Here is an 18737-nt window from a genome sequence, read left to right on the forward strand (position 1 = left end):
AGTTTATCTTTGGCTGTAAATATTTTGCTCTTGCTTTTTGGATGACCATATTCCTAATTGTTTTTTTTTCTCCTTTGAGTTATAGCAGCTATGTTTTACGTAATTCTCATTGTGGCTCCTTATTATTGAGTGCCAGCTTTTTGGTTATTTGAAATATACATATATATAATATATATGTATATATATATATATATATATATATATATATATATATATATATATATATATATATATATATATATATATATGTTTTTTTTTTTTTTACCTGGAAGCGTTGGTTTTCATTTCTGGAAATTTTCACTTTGGAGTTTCTTTCTGAAGGTGACTGGTAGATTCTTTCTATTTTTACTTTGTCCATTTTTTTCTAAGAGTTCTATGCAAATTTCACTGATAATTTCATGAAACATAGTATTCAGAATTTTTTTATCATAATTTTCAGATAATCTGATAATTCTAATTGTCTTTCCTTGACCTATTTTCCATATCAGCTTTTAAATATCACATTGTATTTTCTTTTATTAAAAAAAAAGTTGTTTTGCTTTGTAATTTCTCATTCTATTATTGAGTCATTGCTTTTGTCTAGCCTGGTCAGGTTTTCAAGACAATCAATTTTTGAGTGAAGTTTTCTACTGTCTATTCTAAAGTGTCAGTTTTCCTTACCATTATTTCTTCCCTAGTTGTTTTCCTTCTATCTCTCTTGTTTCATTTCTTCCACATACACCTATAGTCTCCTGTGGCCAGGACTTATATTCCTCTGAGGCTTTACTTGGACTTGTTGCAGGGTCATTATTCTCTTTGTTGATAACCCCTTGGATGTCTCAAATTAAGATATTTCCTCATGGTAGTTGGAGTTTTCCTTGGTTCATTCATGGTGGGGGGGGCACTTAGGTTAAGCCCTGTTAACAAATGGATTTTCCAAGTCATCACTAGCCTAGAGTGAACTAGATGAGACTACTCCTTCAAAGGACTCCGAGGCTTCCTCAGGACTCCCTCCTATCATAAATCTCTTGTAAATGTATATTAGGAAATCTCACCTTAGAAAGTAAAAGTCGGGCTGCTAGGTGGTGCAGTGCCTAGAGCACCATCCCTAGAGTCAGTAGGACCTGAGGTCAAATCTATCCTCAGACACTTGACACACTTATTAGCTGTGTGACTTTGAGCAAGCCATTTAACCCCCATTGCTTCACCAAAAGAAAGAAGAAAATAAAGGTCCCAGGATAGAATCACTAGAATGAAAACCAGGTTTGCATTTCCAAGGAGAAACGTTTTAAAATGTAATCAAGAAAGTAATGTTTCTTGCTAGAAACAGTATACTTTATGAGAATGGCTGAAAAATTTGGAATAATCTGGATTGGTGTTTTCTCTCTCTTATTTTTAAGTGAATTCTGGCAATGTGCATTGGGGCCGTCACAGTGATTTCTAAATCCACCTTATCAGTGAAGGGATTCATTATCAATGCATTCCTGTAGCTGGTGGATATTTCTTCTAATGTGTCCTAAGCAACTTATTGGAGCAAATATTCATTTGGTGCTATTTTTCAGTCTCTGTGATAACATTTAGAATTATTAGGCTTTTTCCCCCCAGTAAACCTTTACTAGGAGATAAACATTATTAAGAGGATAAGCATATCTGATCATCTTTATTACAGCATTGTAGATTCTTGATTCCTCTGGGTGTAAAAACCTTGGGTTTATATTCACCAGAGGGTCAAGTGGCTAGACTAGCTCTTTATGCCTAACTCTACCCCAGGGGCATAGGGATGGCTAGGTGTAGGGGAGAACTGTAAATCCAACATGGATCACAGTGAAGGGAATGAGAACTAACTATGAGTTAGCAGTTAGGAAAACTAACATGGCCTACGTTAAGGTCATAGTATCACAGACCAAGAGCTGCGAGTGTCCTCAGATGACATCTAGTCCTACTCTGTCATTTTATACACGAAGGATTGAGGCCCAAGTGTATGAATGGACCTCCCCAAGGTCACCAAGATAGTGAGCATGAAAGGTCAGCTATAAACTTAGGTCTTCTAATTCTGTAGACAGTACGATTCTCCTTATACCATTAGAGGAATAGTTTCAACTCTGCCTTTGTAACATCCCTAACGTACACCCCCCTTCTCTCTTCTGTAATCACCATAGTATGGGGCCTCATTACCTCTTTCCTGGAGTATTGTAATGGGCTGCTGGTCAATGCTCCTGCCTTGGATCAATCTGTTCTCCATTCTCCACTCAGCTGTCAAATTGATATTCCTAAAATGCACTTCTGATCCATTTCAACAAGCTCTCTAACCCCTCCAGGATAACATAAAAACATCTCTGGTTTGGTTTTTCATATCCTTCATAAGCTGGACCCCTCCTGCCTTTTCAGTCGTCTTACAACTCATTGCCCTCTGCCTACCTTGTGAGCCAGTGACATGGGCCTCCTTGCTGTTCCTCATACAAGATACTCCATTTCCTGGCTCTGAGTGTTTTCCCAGGCTGCCTTCCATTCACAGAACACTGTAATGATTCACAGCTGTCTCCTGGATTTGTTGACTTTCTCTGCACCTCAGGTATGATCCCACCAAGAAGGCTTTTCCTGTTGTCTTTCTGCTTCCTGGCTTCTCTGGCTTACTTCAAGTTTCAAGGAGTGACTCACCTATGGCAAGGAGCCTTTTCCAGAGTGCCTGGCCTGGAGGCAGGAAGACTCATCTTTCTGAATTCAAACCTGGCCTCACACACATACTAGCTGCATGACCCTGAGCATGTCTCTTATCCTGTTTACCTCAGTTTCCTCACCTGTAAAATGAGCTGGAGAAAGAAATGGCAAACCTTTCTGGCATCTTTGCCAAGATAACCCCAAATGGGGTCATGAAGAGTTGGACATGACTGAAAACATTAACAGCAACCTTAATGCCCTCTCTCTGAGACTACCCTCCCCAGTTTATCCTGTATGTATTCCTGCTTGTACGTAGTTGCATGGGGTATCCCCTGTTAGACTATGAGCTACTTGACAGAAGGAACTATGTTTTGCCTTCACATCTTCAGTGTCTAGCATCATGTCTGGCACATAGCAGGCATTCAGTAAATTCTAGTTGACTCACTTGTATACTCAGCTAAGTTCAGATCCTGCTTAAACTAGTATGTTGAGGTCTACCACAATTTAGCAAGGACATCGATCACTCTGAAAATGTTCAGAGGAGGCAAACTTGGGTGGTCAATTGTCTTGAATTCATATCTTCTGAGGATTGGTTGAAGAAACTACCCAGAGAAGAGAGGACTGGGAGGAAGAAAGAGCATGAAAGACATGAGGCTGTTCTGTGGAAATGGCATAGATATAGACTAATCCGACTTGAGCTCAGAGTGTACAATGAGGATAAATGGATAGAAGTTAGGAAGGTATGAATTTAAGACTGATGTGAGGAAAGTGTTACATATTCTCTAATTTTCTTATTCAGCTTTGCCCATATATCTTTTGAGTCCAATTTATTAAATGAGTTCATATCCGTGATATATTTATTATTAATCTTTTATCTGATAAAATATAAGTTCTGCAGACATTATCTTTCTAACCAGCTGTTTGCTTTCCAAATTTAACTTGCTCTTTTGAAGTTGTTGACTTTGATAGTGATAAAAACAACGTTTACATCTCCAAGGATTTCAGGTAATTCCTCCTCCCCCCAATACTTTATAATCATTACAAATGCTTTCTAGGCAGCACTGTTGGTGCTCATGTGACTTACTAGAAGTGGGTAGTTGGCCTGTTTCACAAGAATGTGGACATTCTCTGTGATATCTTTGATACGTGCCCCTGGAAGGGAGCAGACTTTTCTTTTTTGTTTTCAAGTAAACAAATAGCTGGCTATATTGCTGAGCAGGGAGTCATCAGCCACTGTTTGTTGTTTATTCTTTGATCCTTAATGGGGTTATCTTACCTAATAGCACCCGAAGATAATAATAATAGTATAAGAAATAGTGGTGGTGTTCATGTTAGTGGTGGTAGTAGTAGCAGTAAGAGTAAATGGGAGTAGTAGTAGCAGTAGTAGTAGGAGGAGGAGGAGGAGGAGGAGAAGTAATGGTAATAGTAGTAGTAATAGCTAGCATTTACATAGCTCTTTAAGGTTTGCAAAGCACTTTATAAATATTATTTTGCTTTTTCCTCACAACTATGTTGGGAGACAGACAATGAGGACTAGTCAATTACAGGGTTTCCCCTAGATAACAGGTAATGAATATAGGTTAAGGCTGAAGTCCATTCATGTGTATGGAAAAGGTTCTCCATGAGCTAGGTTTCTGTATTCTTTCCATTTAGAAAAGACTGTCCATGAGCTCAGCCCTGGCCAATTAAGAAGTACTTTTGATTGGTGAAATCATGTATGCAGCTCTCCAGTTGAGTCATCAACATAGCTCATCCTTGCTTAGCTTTGCTCTTTGATGTGTTCTCAAATTGGTCCCAGAAAACACAAGTATCCAAATGGAGACAAACTCAGGCGGAGACATAGTTGTATGTATTATATAGATGTAACCATAGATGACTATGAAACCCCTAGCTGCCAATGTGAGATATTTTGGGTAATCATAGCATGCAAGTATGGATAGAGCCCACATCTATTTGTAAGGGAGTGGTTTCCATATCTGTATTTCAATTAATATAATGGAATCTTTGAAAAGGCATGAGGAAGTTTTAGATATATAAACTTGAGAGTTTATTTCTTGTAAATTTCCTTATGATGTGAACCTCTTTGATTGGGTCAAGAAAGGAAAAAGCTAATGAGCTAACCATGGCCTCTGGGTGACTGAAATGGAGGATTTTCAGCAGCTGGCTGGTCAAGCAGTAAATCTGTCTAGTGCAGGAAGATTCCAGTTCAAACCAAAACCCCAGTAGGGAAGCACTCTCAGGGAGATAAGCATAGATGTTTTTCATCGATTTGATACTGGACAAATATTTCTTGACCTGAAATTTGAAGGAGTCCTTAGAGATTCTTGATGACTTTTACTTTAAAATGAAGGTAATATAAAGAAATACACAAATGTGTAATTCTGTAAGTTGACTAAGGACAGTTTTGAATATATTTTTTTATCAAAGTTTTTTACAACCTTCCTAGTCTATTAATCTTTGTGTTTCTTCCCCTGCCCCACTTTACTTTCACTTGAATAGTTCCAGCAGGCCCCTTGAGCTCCAAAAAGGATGGCAAAGCCAAAAAGAATATAACAGTAAATTTGCATGGTAAGTATTTTTAGAAAAAGGTGATCCAACTTAGCATAATCGCAGAGATGTTAGAAGGGGTGGTAAAAATCGTTTGCATGCACATTATTTATTATTAGTTTGGGACTCAATCAAATTTAATCTACATATCATGGTTTGAGCCTTCCTTTTAAAGCAAAGTTTCTTTCTCCAGTAAGGCAGTCTTCATCTTCTGAACTCAGTTTCTCAGCTTGATCATTCCAAGTCTGGCTCAGTGCCCAATGGTCAATTTCTATCATTTAGAACTCTCAAATGTGTCCTCTTTCCATGCTCTCACATTAGTTGGCTGAATATCCTCTAGCCTCATTTTGCTGGATGCCTTTTCCCTGTTGGGTCCTGGAAGAGTTTGCTCTGGCTCTCCTGTGCCCATTTATTTCTGCTTCATGAGAATGACTTGCTTACATAGTTAGTTCAGTTTCATTTTTCTCCTGTGGGTTTTTTACTAGAATAAAATGGCTCAGTGCCCCTAAGGTCATATTAGTCTGGGATTTGTCCTATTAAGTATAATGGACCCAATTCTTTTCTTTCCTTCTTTTTTTAATTCTCGGAAGAGAGCAAAGCCTGGAGCTTCAAATACAAATGAGTGATAAATTCTTTGGGTGGAGTGTGGGCTATTTTTCCTAATAAGCAAATTTTTTAAATTTTAATTTTATTTATTTATACCATAAAATTTATTTATATAATGTTTTCTAAAGCAAGAATTATTTACATGAGGCCTATGAAGTTATTTACAAACGTTTTGATAATTATATTTTAACAAAGTGATTTCCTTTACAATTATATTATATGCTTATAAAACATTATTTTGAGAATGGGTCCATAGTCTTCACTAGGTTAATGTAAAAAACAAACAAACAAACAACTTATCCTCTGCTCTAATAAATATTAAGCTAAAGATCCTGAAAGAGTGACATTTTCAACCACTATTTTTGGGTTATCTTTGGGAGATAAGTCCTTCCTTTTTGCCATGCTTCGGTATACACCCAAATCAAACTCTGAAAGGACTAATGTTCATGTGAATATAATACAGGATAGGGAAAGCATTTGTGACTTCAGTGGAAGTATGGAAAACACTTCCCAAAAAGTATGGAACTTCTGAATGAAGAAAATCTCTCTACCAACGCAAGTTGACACTTTCTCTGCAAAACAGTGTTAGAGAATTGACTAGTGACTTGGTCAGGGTCATACAACCAATATGTGTCAAAGGTTGACCTTGAATCCCTATTTTCCTGGCTCCAAGATAGACACCAAAAATACTTCATGCTCCTCTCTACAAATGTATTTTTGTTATTATTTCATTGTTTATGTTATTTATTACTATTGTTATTATTATATCATTGCTGTTGTTAATTCTTTGCTTACAATGGAATCACAGGTCTTGGAAAAAGTAAATACAATTTTTGATTACTTCTACAGTTTTGCTTAATTAGTTTTATTTGCCAAAATTTAGTTACCAGAGAAGTAAAAGAATAAAACAAAGGACACTGAAATAGCCCTAAAATAAATACATAATATAAATATAAATAAATGGTGTGTGTGTGTGTGTGTGTGCGCTTTTCAAGAGAAAACATAAAATTCTGGGGATAAACACCATGCTTTCATGGTCTGCACAGAATTTTGCAGTGAGCTTGATCCTCAAACAGCTGACTCCCTGTGCCTTCTCTTCTGGAAAACTACAACTCTGATTCTTGTCAATGAGTTACTATATCCTATCCCATCCCATCCCATTTCATCATATCTCATCCCATTCCATCCCACAAAATTTATTATGTCTGCTACGTACAAGGCATCATGCAGGACAATGTTTTCCAAAACAAACACGGATAATCTAAGAACTTGCATTTGATTAGACATCTACCACATGCAAACAGATAAGTGTACACGTATGTATGTATACGCCCATGCATATGTACATATCAAAAACACATATACACTTGTATATATATATATATGTATGTGTATATGTGTGTGTGTGTGTGTGTGTGTATATCTCTGAAGAGAAGGGGAAATAATTACAATGGATATATCAGGAGAGGCTTCTTGGAGAAGGTAAAACTTGAGCTGAAACTTGGATGAATTTTAAAGGATAAATTTTAAAGAATTTTAAAGAGTTGAGAAGGGGGCACATTCCAGGCATGAAAAATGGCTTAATCAAAGGCAAAGTGACAGGAGATGGAAACCTGAATTCAAATGGACAAGTAGTTCATTTGAGCTGGAATATAGGATGGGTGAAGGGGATTAATGTGAAGTAAGCCTGGGTTGAATGTTAACCCTCTACCAGGCTCAGTGCTAGCAAGCTTATATAGCAAATATGTCAATATTTATATTTATACGTATATGTCAATATATATTTATATTTATATATATATATATATATATATATATATATATATATATATATATATATATATATAGAGAGAGAGAGAGAGAGAGAGAGAGAGAGAGAGAAGAGAGAGAGAGAGAGAGAGAAGAGAGAGAGAAAATTTTTGTTATTTACGATATAAGATGTAAGTGAGCTCCTGAGGGGTTAAGACCTGTTTTATGTGTCTTTATTTTTTTATTTGTCTGTAGCCCTAGTGCTTAGCACTTAGTAAGTGCTTCATAAATACTTATAAACTGTTTAATTATGCCTCTAGTACTTTCTTTACTCTTTCAATAATAACAACGAAGAATTACATACCTCATATACAGGCAGTTAGGCAGCTCAGTAGAGAGAACTGAGCTTGGAGTAGGGGTGACCTGAGTTCGAATTCTGCTTCAGATTCATACTAGTTGAATGACTTTGGGAAAACAAGCCTCCGTTTCCTCATTGGGAAAATGGTGATAATGAAAGTGCATACATATCTCATAGTATTATTGTGAGGAACAAATGAGGTAATATACATGAAATGCTTTGCAAACTTCCTTTTTCTTTTTGGTGAGGCAATGGGGGTTAAGTGACTTGCCCAGGGTCACACGGCTAGTAAGTGTCAAGTGTCTGAGGCTAGATTTGAACTCAGATCCTCCTGACTCCAAGGCCAGAGCTCTATCCACTGCGCCACCTAGCCACCTCCTTTGTAAATCTTGAATGGCTGTATATAACTCTTCTTGTTATCAGCATTTTGGCTTCCATTGATTCATATGATCCTCACAACAGCACTTTTCTGAGAAACAGGGAGGGGAGGGTGATGGGACATTTGGATGAATGCCTAAACAAGCCTTTATTAAGAAGTTCTCATGTGCCTAGGGCTGTGCTAAGCTCTGAGGAGGCAAATGCAAGATGTGCTTTCTCTCCAGTGACTTACATTTGAATGAGGGACATAAATGTACAAGAGAGCAATAGTCAGGAGAGACATTCTCGTCTGGGAAGTCACCGAGATGATGAGCTGAACAATAGGCTGGTCCTTTGACATCACCATTACAGAAGCGATAGTCCCATTGATTTGATTACTGTTCTCAGAGGAAGAGGTAGAAATGAGGAAAAGAGGGAGGAGGAGGGCAGGATTCACAACGCCCAGCTGCTTGTCAGTGTACTAGAAGACAGCTTTACTATCTGTGCTATGAAAATCAGAATTCTTTGTCTCCCACAAAATGATTTCTAATTCCCATCATTTAAAACAAACTAGTCCCTGTCAAGAATTGTATTATATCCAAATACTCATCATATAAAACATTTCCTGGAAAATAAAAATAAATAGTAATAAGCCTAGCTTTACAGCCTTGGCAAAGATGAGATAGCATCATGGTTCCGAGGGACTACAGAGTCAAATGCCTTAGCTGCTTCCATGTATGATCTCTGGAAGTCCAAAGTAGATGATTTCCCTGCCCCTGATAATAAATACTTCATTAAAAACAGGCCACAATTTCCAAGGACACTGGCTTTTTCGTCCCCACTTTTTTGATTATTGACCCCTTTTGCTGTTGAGTTATGTCTTCTTCATGATCTCTTTTGGGATTTTCTTGGCAAAGATACCGGAATTGTTTGCCATTTCCTTCTCCAGCTCATTTTTCAGATGAGGAACTGAGGCAAGCAGGGTTGAGTGACTTGCCCAGGTCACACAGCTAATAAGTATCTGAGGACAGATTTGAACTCATGAAGATGAATCACTCCAGGCCCAGCACTTTATCTGCTGTGCTACTATCTTCCCCCTTTACCCCTAGCACCTAGTATATAGTACCTGGCACATAATGGGTGCTTAATAAATACTTTTTGATGAATTGTATCTACTTAGTTCAATTATATAAGAAATAAAAATTCTAACAGCTTCCATTACGTATGGCTTGAAGGTTTGTAAAGCACTTTACCAGCATTATCTCAAATATGACCCTAACTCCAATACTTTTTTTTCCCAGAAAATGAAAGCCCTTTCAGGCTGAGTGGATCTGAAAGCAGAGAGAACAACCCTGTAGGTACTACAGACAGTCTTCTCCTCATTTTACAGAAGAGGAAACTGAGGCTCAGAGGTCAGTGCCTTGTCCTAAGCCAAACAAAGAGTGAGTAAGTGTCCCATATGGCCATTGAACTCAGGTGTCATTTTACTCTCAACCCAGCACCAAAAAATGCCATGGCAGTAGGAGGAATCACTTTTCAAATGGTTTACCTCGTCAGGTCTCATCATGTGGATGCCAGCAGCCTAAAAGAAGTAGCTTTCTACTGCTAGATTCCCATTTTCTTTAAAGTTGCATGAGATCTTAGCTGGAGTTGGCAGCTAGTGCTAATTTTCAACACCTGTTTCAAATCTTTTCCTCTTTCCTCAAGTACTCAACCCCATACTTGGCAGCAGATTACAGTCTCTTAAGTCACTGAGAAACCTAATGCTATCTTACATTAGCATCACGAGTGCCTGTGCACATGTGCACACCACACACACGAGCACGCGTGCGCGCGCGCGCGCGCACACACACACACACACACACACACACACACACACACACACACAGCCTATCAGTGTCATTGTGCACTGCCTCCATCTGTACCTGAAGAAGAGATTTCCTTATTTCTCACTGAGGCTAATCTTTCTATCTGATCTCGTTTGCTATAGGATTTCCCCACAGCAATCATTCCCTGTCTCCTGCCAGACTTTAATCTCTTCCTCTCTGCTGGCTCCTTTGCGTCTGTCTGTATAGGTGAAAAGATCCCTCTGGTGCCCCATAGACCTCATTTAACCCACATACCCCATTCAGTTTCTATCTCATCTCTCTCCTCCCCATGACTGCCAAAAGTCTTGAAAACGTTATCAACATCTGATACCTCCACTTCCTCACCTAATCTCTCCTCAAAGGACATAGCATCTCATCAGAGAACCTGGCTTTGACTCTATCTCTGGTACTTACACCTCACTTCCCATTTCTGGGCCTCAGTTTACTCATCTGTGAAGTGACCTCTGAGGTCTCTTCCAGCGCTATGTCTATGATCCTATAATGTAGCATATAATTGGAAAATAAATAATCTAATCCTAAAGAATAAGTGGGTCAAACAACAAATCATAGAAACAATAAATAATTTCATTCAAGAGAATGACAATAATGAGACAACATACCAAAACTTATGGGATGCAGTGAAAGCAGTTCCTAGGGGAAGTTTTATATCTCTAAATGCTTACATGAATAAAATAGAAAAAGAGGAGATCAATGAATTGGGCATGCAACTAAAAAAAAAACTAGAAAAAAGAACAAATTAAAAATCCCTAATTAAATACCAAATTAGAAATATTGAAAACCAAAGGGGAGATTAATAAAATTGAAACTATAATGTATCATAACTTGCTTTCACTACTACTACTACCTCCCTCAATTTACTTTCTCTGAGACATAACTAAAGCAGAGTGACAAGGCGCCAAATTTAGAGCTCTTAAAACACTTGAATTTATTTTGCAAGTAGAAACAAGAGATTTTAGCACCTACTTAAGAAGCAGAATTAGAATAAAAAGATATCAGGTAACTGATTCCATCCTTTTTGCTACCCTAGTCTTTCCTACTCAGAATCCTACCCAGGACCATGCTGCTAACTAAGCATGATATGCTCAACTCTGCCTATTGGGCCAAGGTGCTAATTTAAAATTTTGATTTGAGGACATTTCTCCTATTACTTACCCCAGGTCCATTTTGCGCTGTCCAACATGTAAAAGTTGTTACTTATGACTATGCTATTAGAGCTCACTAGTGACTTCCTAATTACAAAATTCAATATCCTTCTTTTATTCTCTCTCCTCCTTATCCATTTAAAGAAATTAACACTGCTTATTGTCTTCTTCTTTGTCTCTGAGGGCCCACACTCTCCTGGTCTATTTCTAACCATCTAATGAATTTTTCCCCTCCTAGCATCTTAACTGCACCTACATTTCATATCTTGTCTCTATTCCTTTGCAAACATGTCCTTCATGCCAGGAATGTCCTCCCCTCTCCTCCCTCTTAGAATGCCTAGTTTCCTTCTGAGCTCAGCTCAAATACCAACTTCTACATAAGGACCATTTCTCATTCCACAGTTTCTACTGTCTTCAATCCAAAATGAGCTTGTATTTATTTTGCATAATTTTGCATATTCTTATATGTGTACATCGTCTCTCTAGTAGAGAGACTTTGCTGCTTCAGAACAAAAGCCTTTTCAGTTTTAGTTTGTTTCTACATCCCCAGCACCTAAAATGAAGTTTGACTTGGTGCCAAGAACACAAGGGGATAAGCATTTATTAAGCACCTACTATGTGCTAGACAGTGGGCTAACTGCTTTACAAATATTATCTCATTGGATCCTAAATGACATAAATGCCTTTTGATTCCCGGAGACAATATGGCACAGGGATAGGACTTGGAATCCATGAGATCAGATGAATTCTGCTTCAGATACTTATTAGCTATGTTACCTTGATCAAGTTCCTTCACCTCTCTATGCTTCAGGATTCTGTCCATAAAATGAAGGAATTGTGTTTGATGCCTTCTGAGGTCCCTTCCACCTCAAAATCTTTATTATTGATGAACTTTCTCTCTCTCACTCTCTCTTTGTTTCTGCCTCTCTCTCTCTCTCTCCTATACTCCTCTCCTCAGCAAGCAAGCTCATTTAACTTCAGTTTCCACTATAATCTCTATGAATCTCACTTCAAATGTTCATGTGGACTATTTGTGCCTGACTGTGGTAGGGCCTTCCAAGCTTGTATTGGTCTGATCAGCCAGAGCCAGAGACACTGCATCTTGACTTCAACATAGTGATGCCATGTCGGTCCTCTTTGAAAACCAAGGATGACCAAGCAAGCATATGGTGATGACTCCAAAATTCTTAAGCCTGACCTCTCTCTCCAGTCTCCAGATCCACACCTCTAACTGTCAACAGTGCTTCTCTACCTCGATGTCTCGGTAGTGTCTCAAATGAATGTGGCCAAAACTGAGCCTACTTACGTCACCTCTAAAATTTCTCTTCCTATTTTTTTCTCTGCTGTAAATTTTGTCACCCAGTTACCCATGTTGGAAACCTTGGTGTACTTTTTGTTACCTTCAATGCTTCTATCTCCTTCACCTCCTGTAGTCAATTTTGTATCAAGTCTTATTCATTCTACCTCTGAAATCTTTCCCCCATTTTCCCCCTACTCTCTATTTCTCATGCCTCCATCCTAATGGAAGCCCAGATTGTGTGGTTTATTAAAACAAGAGACTCATTGTCGCTCACCAACAAAAGTACAAGGTCTCTAGTCTGTCATTCAGGGCATTCCACAATTTGGCACTCCCCACTTTGTCCTTGCGTTACAATTTCCCACAGTTGGAAGCATTTGACTCAGTACAAGAAGCCAATACATAGGAGGGTATGTGGGAAATGTGAGTAACAATGCAAATGTAGAATTCTGCTTTCTCTGCATTTTTTAGCCAATGAGGTTTTAGCTAAGGCTGCTATAAAGAATTGTTTGTAAAATCTGACCTGTTCTCTTCTCGTGTTTTCATCAAGGATACCCTTGATACACATGTAGACCATTCTCATAAAGCCTTTATAAAGATATGAAAACAAATATAGAGGTTAGAAACTCTTGATCTCACCCAGGATTTATTTTCCTATTTTCTATTTTGATTGTTTTTCCTTTCCTGAAATATCTCATAAAATGATCATCAAATTCTTTCAAGATTGCATTGTTTTTGCCATGAATTTCCTTGTGGTAGAAACAGTACTATATTTGCAATGAGAAGACCTGGGTTCAAATGCAGGCTCTTCTACTAATCATTTATAAGTAACTTGAGGAAGTTCATTTAAAGTTTCTGGACCTCTGTTTGCTCATCTATACAATGAGTGGGTTGAACTAGATGAACTCTAATGCCCCTTGTAGCTCTTAATCTACATCTTCTTTGCATGACCAATCCAACTTCTCAATTTCATGAGGGCTGTGCTGTTGTTTTAGTAAAAAGAGGTGTTATGACCCCAACAGGATGGTTCCTTTGTGATGACAAAAATAATTGTTATGGAAATGCTGACAAATTTGTTCCATTTTCCAAATGGAAACAGCTCCAATATCAGAAGAATTGTCTGGATGTGTTAGACTATTAGCTATGAGAGCGAAGGTCAAGATCAGTACCAAGTTCGAAGGAAGCCTAAGGTTTAGAAAACAATCCAAATAAAAGCAACAACTTCAGCTCGACTTATCCAAATAAGCCACTGATGCCAAAAAAAAATTATGGGAGATGGGAAAAAGCAAAGAGATTGACCTTGAGCATTACCATGGGCTGCAAAATGTAATTGATGTCAATAGTAGCCAAAAGAAGGAGGCCAAAAGAAAACCCAGAGCCACTTAGCCAGCAAACACTGGCTCTGTTTGCCAAATGGAAGGGCAAGGCAGTTAAGGGCAATGCTGGTTTCAAGGACAAAGTCATTTGTAAAACACTATGGAAGAGAATAAAGGAAGGTTATGAATTTTGTTGTTGTTGTTCAGTTGTTTCAGACTCTTCGTGATCCATTTGGGGTTTTCTTGGCAAAGGTACCTATTTCCTTCTCCAGTTTATTTTACAGATGAGGAAACTGAGGCAAACAGGGTTTAAGTGACTTGCTCTGGGTCACACAACTGGTAAGCAGCTTGAGGCTGCATTTGAACTCGCATCTTGTGACTCTAGTCTTGGCACTTAATGTACTGCACCACCTAGCTGTCCTGAGATTATGAATAGCATCACTCTATAAGAGAGAGAAAAAATTGTGGAAGCCTTTACAGGGACATATTTTTTCATTCAATACCAGGAAGATTTTTTTTTAGCAGTTAGAGCTGTTCATTAGTGGAATTAACTGCCTTGAGGTAATGAGTTCCCTGTCATTACAGGCATTCAAGGCAAGAATGTCTCACCAAGGGTTAGAGAAGATATTTCTGGGTCAGGAAGAGGCTGAACTTTTTAACCTCTCATGTCCCTTCTAACTTTGATTCTCATGCTAGGAGTTTATAACTGTGGAGTAGCTGAGGCATGAGGAGAGTTTATTTTACTGTAGTTATACATACACACAGCTTCATATATATACACACACATACACATATACTTACATATATACATATCTCTTCTTTCAGAAACACTTAGGAATTCATACACTGTGGTCTTGAAACAGCTAAGGAAATCCTGAGCACTTAGAGACTTTAAGCTGGGACTGACGTATTCTTTTCATGTACTTAGGGGTACTCTTTATAACCTTTTATGAAAGAACAGCAGGGTTTGGAGTCAGAAGACCTGAGTTCCAACCTTGCCTCTTCCACTTACCACCTAAACTCTCTGGCTCACAGGATCATGTGCTTATAGATTCAGAGCTGGAAAAGACCTTACAAATATTCTAGTCCAACCTTCTCATTGAATAGATGAGGAGACAAGTTCAGTGAGGTTCAGTGACGTGCCTGAGGTCACACAAGTGGCAAGTGGCAAAGCCAGCTTTTGAAGACAGATCCTTTGACCTCCCCGCCCCCAACCCCAACTCCTGCTTCCATCTAGCACTTTCTATTACTATAATTTTTTTTAAGTAAAAGGGTCAGCGTAGTTGACTTACGAGGTGCCTTCCATGCCTTAATCCTTTAAAAGTTTTGCATTTCAGTGTGTCACATCAAAATAATAATTGTGCACAGTGCTACACACCTAATAGGCACAGAACACTTCTTTCCGATAAGGATAAAATCAGTGAAGAGTTCTTATCAGCCACTATCCAGAAGACTTAGCCACAGAGATGGCTCAATAACTTGATAGCATTTTGCTGTAAATAAAGTATGAGTATTAGAAAGGGGTGGTAGTAAAGTTAGTTATGAAATAGTCTTCATTTATAACACAATTCCAAACCAGACTCTCTTCTTTATCTTTCAAATAAACCTCAAGCTTTGTTGCTAGATGGTTGTATCTCACAGATAACATTTTCGGTGGGTGTTGTCATGTGATTTGAAAACATACACACTTTATAAAACATTCACAATGTAGACAAAAAAGCCCATCTTTCCCACAGAGGAAGAAAACTCAACTCAGTCTTTTTCCTAAATTTGTTCAGGTTGTTACTTAATTTGACTTCTCATCAATGTCAATGCACTGTGTGTGACTTCACATTTCCTACCCACATACCTTGCTAATCTGTTGATATCATTCCTGAAATAGCTCTAATACAAAGTATTCTAGGGCTCAGTATTTTTCCAGATTCTAGAATTACTAGTGTTATAATGCATTATTATTAATAGATAGGCACCAGTTACTTAAATAAAAGAAGGGAGTTTTAAAGGGGAGATGTGGGAATATGATTCAGAGTACATATAGAGGGCAGAAATATGTGTACAGGGGGCAGGAGGTGTGGGGGGTGTTCACTTGCAAGTCATGACATCACCTTCCTGATATCATAGTCCTCATCAAGAACAAAGAAAAAACAGCAACAAAACACACACATATACACACACACACAGAGAAAGGAACACAGATACATACATCTTTTGGCCAGCAACCCTGAGGGTCTTTGCCTCCCAGTTTGATTTTTCTTTTTATTAAAGGGACCATCTCTTAGAGAAGTCTATTCACGGAATGGGTGTTACCTCATTCAAAATGAGAATCTCCAAAAACTTTAGCTTAAAAGGGCCAGGGTTTCCCATTGCATCTTGGTCCATCTCTGGTCATTCTGATGAATATCTGGCCACTGGACCCAGATGGCTCTGGAGGAAAAAGTAAGGTGGGTGATTTTGCACAGCCGTCCCTTACTCAAATCAGTCAGTTGTGAGTCATGTCACCATCTCCCTGATGTCATGGTCCTGTTTGAGAATGAAGGACAAACACAACATATATATGTCCCATCAGATATTTTTAGTATCAAACAATGATTTAACATTCTCTTATTACACATGAATTTAGAAGGGAGTTTCTCCAAGTGTGACTAGAAGGATGATTGAGGTCTTGGCCAAGAAACATTGGCATCCCATTTTCCCTCTCCCCTTCTTTCCATTTCCCTCATTTCCTTCTATTTTTGGCTCTAGTGTAGAAAATCTTTAAATAATGTCATATCAGAAACCAGAGAAGAATGAAAAAAAAAAAGTCTTCACCCTTCACTATATGAGATGGGACCAAGGTAGCAGTGATTTCTTTTCAAATTGTTATTGAATGCTATCTTTTCTTTTTTATATCACCTTTATTTCCGAAGACCTCTATTCCCTCTCCCCTTCCCAGAAAGCCTTCTCTTATAATAAAAAATAAGAAATGACAAATGAAAGAAAAGAAATCCTTAAAGTCAATTATCAAATCAAAAATGACTCATGTTATATGCAATGTTTCATCCCCATCCTGAAGGAGCAGGCAGAGGCGACCTCTCATATCTCTTCTTTGGAGGCAAATCTGGTCAATATAATTTCCCCAATTCAGTTTTGATTGTTCTATTGTTCTTTCTACTTATATTATAATCATGGCATATATTGTTTTTCTGGCTCTATTTACTTCACTTTGCATTAATTGCTATTTAGTCTTCTTTGGATTATCTGTATTCATCATGTTCATTGTTTCTTTCAGCAACAATCATCCCATTGTATTTCTGTACTACAACTTATTTAGATGTTCCCTAACCAATGGGCATCTACTACTGTTTCAAGTTATTCATGGTAAATATTTTTGAAGCTTTGTTTCAAATTCTGCTGCCATAAATACATACAATTTCATGTGTATAGAACCCTTGTAAAATTTGCTTTATGTAGAACCTCTCTTGTAATTTTCATGCAGCTAGGTAGCTCAGTGGACTTGGAAGATCTGAGTTCAGGTCCTGTCTCAGACACATACTAGGGTCTGCTTTAGTTTACTCATCTGTAAAATGGGGATAATAATAACACCTACCTTCCATTTCATTGTCAATGAAATGAAATAATGTTTATAAAGTACTCTGCAAACACTGAAATACTATAAACATGCAATATATTATTATCATTTTATTGTTATTACAATTTACCTCCTTGGGTCATTTGCCTAAGAGTAGAATTTCTACGTGATAGATTATGGGTATTTTTGTCACTTTATTTGCATGATTCAAGTGGCTTTATGGAATGGTTGTAATGGATTCACTCATTCATGCTCTACCAATAAAGCAATGATAGCGTGCCTATCTTTCCACAGTCCCTTCAACACTGACCTTTCCTGATCTTAACTGCTAGTATTTCCCCTGCCCCATCTTAGCCCCCCATCAATACACTTTGTATGTTTTCCTTTTACTTCTCTGTGTCCATGTTGTTCTTCTCCCTGTCAATCAAATATAAACTTGTTGAAGGGGGGAGGTGGTTGTTTTTATTTCTCTAACACAGCACTCGTCTTATAATAGACACTTAATAAATACTTGTTGAACAACATATAATCAAATCTAATTAGTTAGATATATTTAAACATATAAAAACTGATGTCTTATAGCCTGCCTAATATTCTGCTACCTTCTTTCTAACCCCACTGTGCACCCCCTTCCCCCCAACTCCCCAAAGTCTTACCTCATGCTGGGACTATTGCAATTGTTTGCTAAATGATCTCTTTGCCTCTAGCTTTGTCCTGCTTGAATTCATCCTGTGCTCTGCCACCAAATTCATCTCCTTAGGATGCTGTTTTGATCATATCACATACTCCTTCTCCAAACTCTTCATTAGCTCCCCATTGCCAATGGGATCCAGTCCAGAATGCATAATCTAGCATTTGTGGCTCTCCACAGTATGGCTCCAACTTGACTTTCCAACCTTGTCTTCCTCAGATATCTGTGTGAACACTTTGCTCCAGCTGGACAGCCTCTCCAATCTGCTTTGTGCCTTTCTCATATTAATATCTTTGTAATTCATTCAATATTTGCTAATCGGTTGATGGATTAATTGGCTTATTGACTTACTGTCTCTCTTTGCATTTATTACTTAGTATTTACATTGTAGTAAATAAACATTAAGCACCTACTATGTGCCAGGCACTGTGCTAAGTACTGGGGATACAAATACCAAAAAACAAAAACCAAAACAAACAAAGAAAAAAAAACAGTTCTTGCCCTCAAGAACCTGATGAGTCAGAAGTATCAAAGCAGTAGGGCCAGGTTAGAAATGAGGAGTTGTGTTCTTAATTATCTT

This window comes from Phascolarctos cinereus, unplaced genomic scaffold, assembly GCF_003287225.1.
Source record: "Phascolarctos cinereus isolate Bilbo 61053 unplaced genomic scaffold, phaCin_HiC Scaffold_1;HRSCAF=81, whole genome shotgun sequence".
In the NCBI taxonomy this organism is placed as follows: domain Eukaryota; kingdom Metazoa; phylum Chordata; class Mammalia; order Diprotodontia; family Phascolarctidae; genus Phascolarctos; species Phascolarctos cinereus.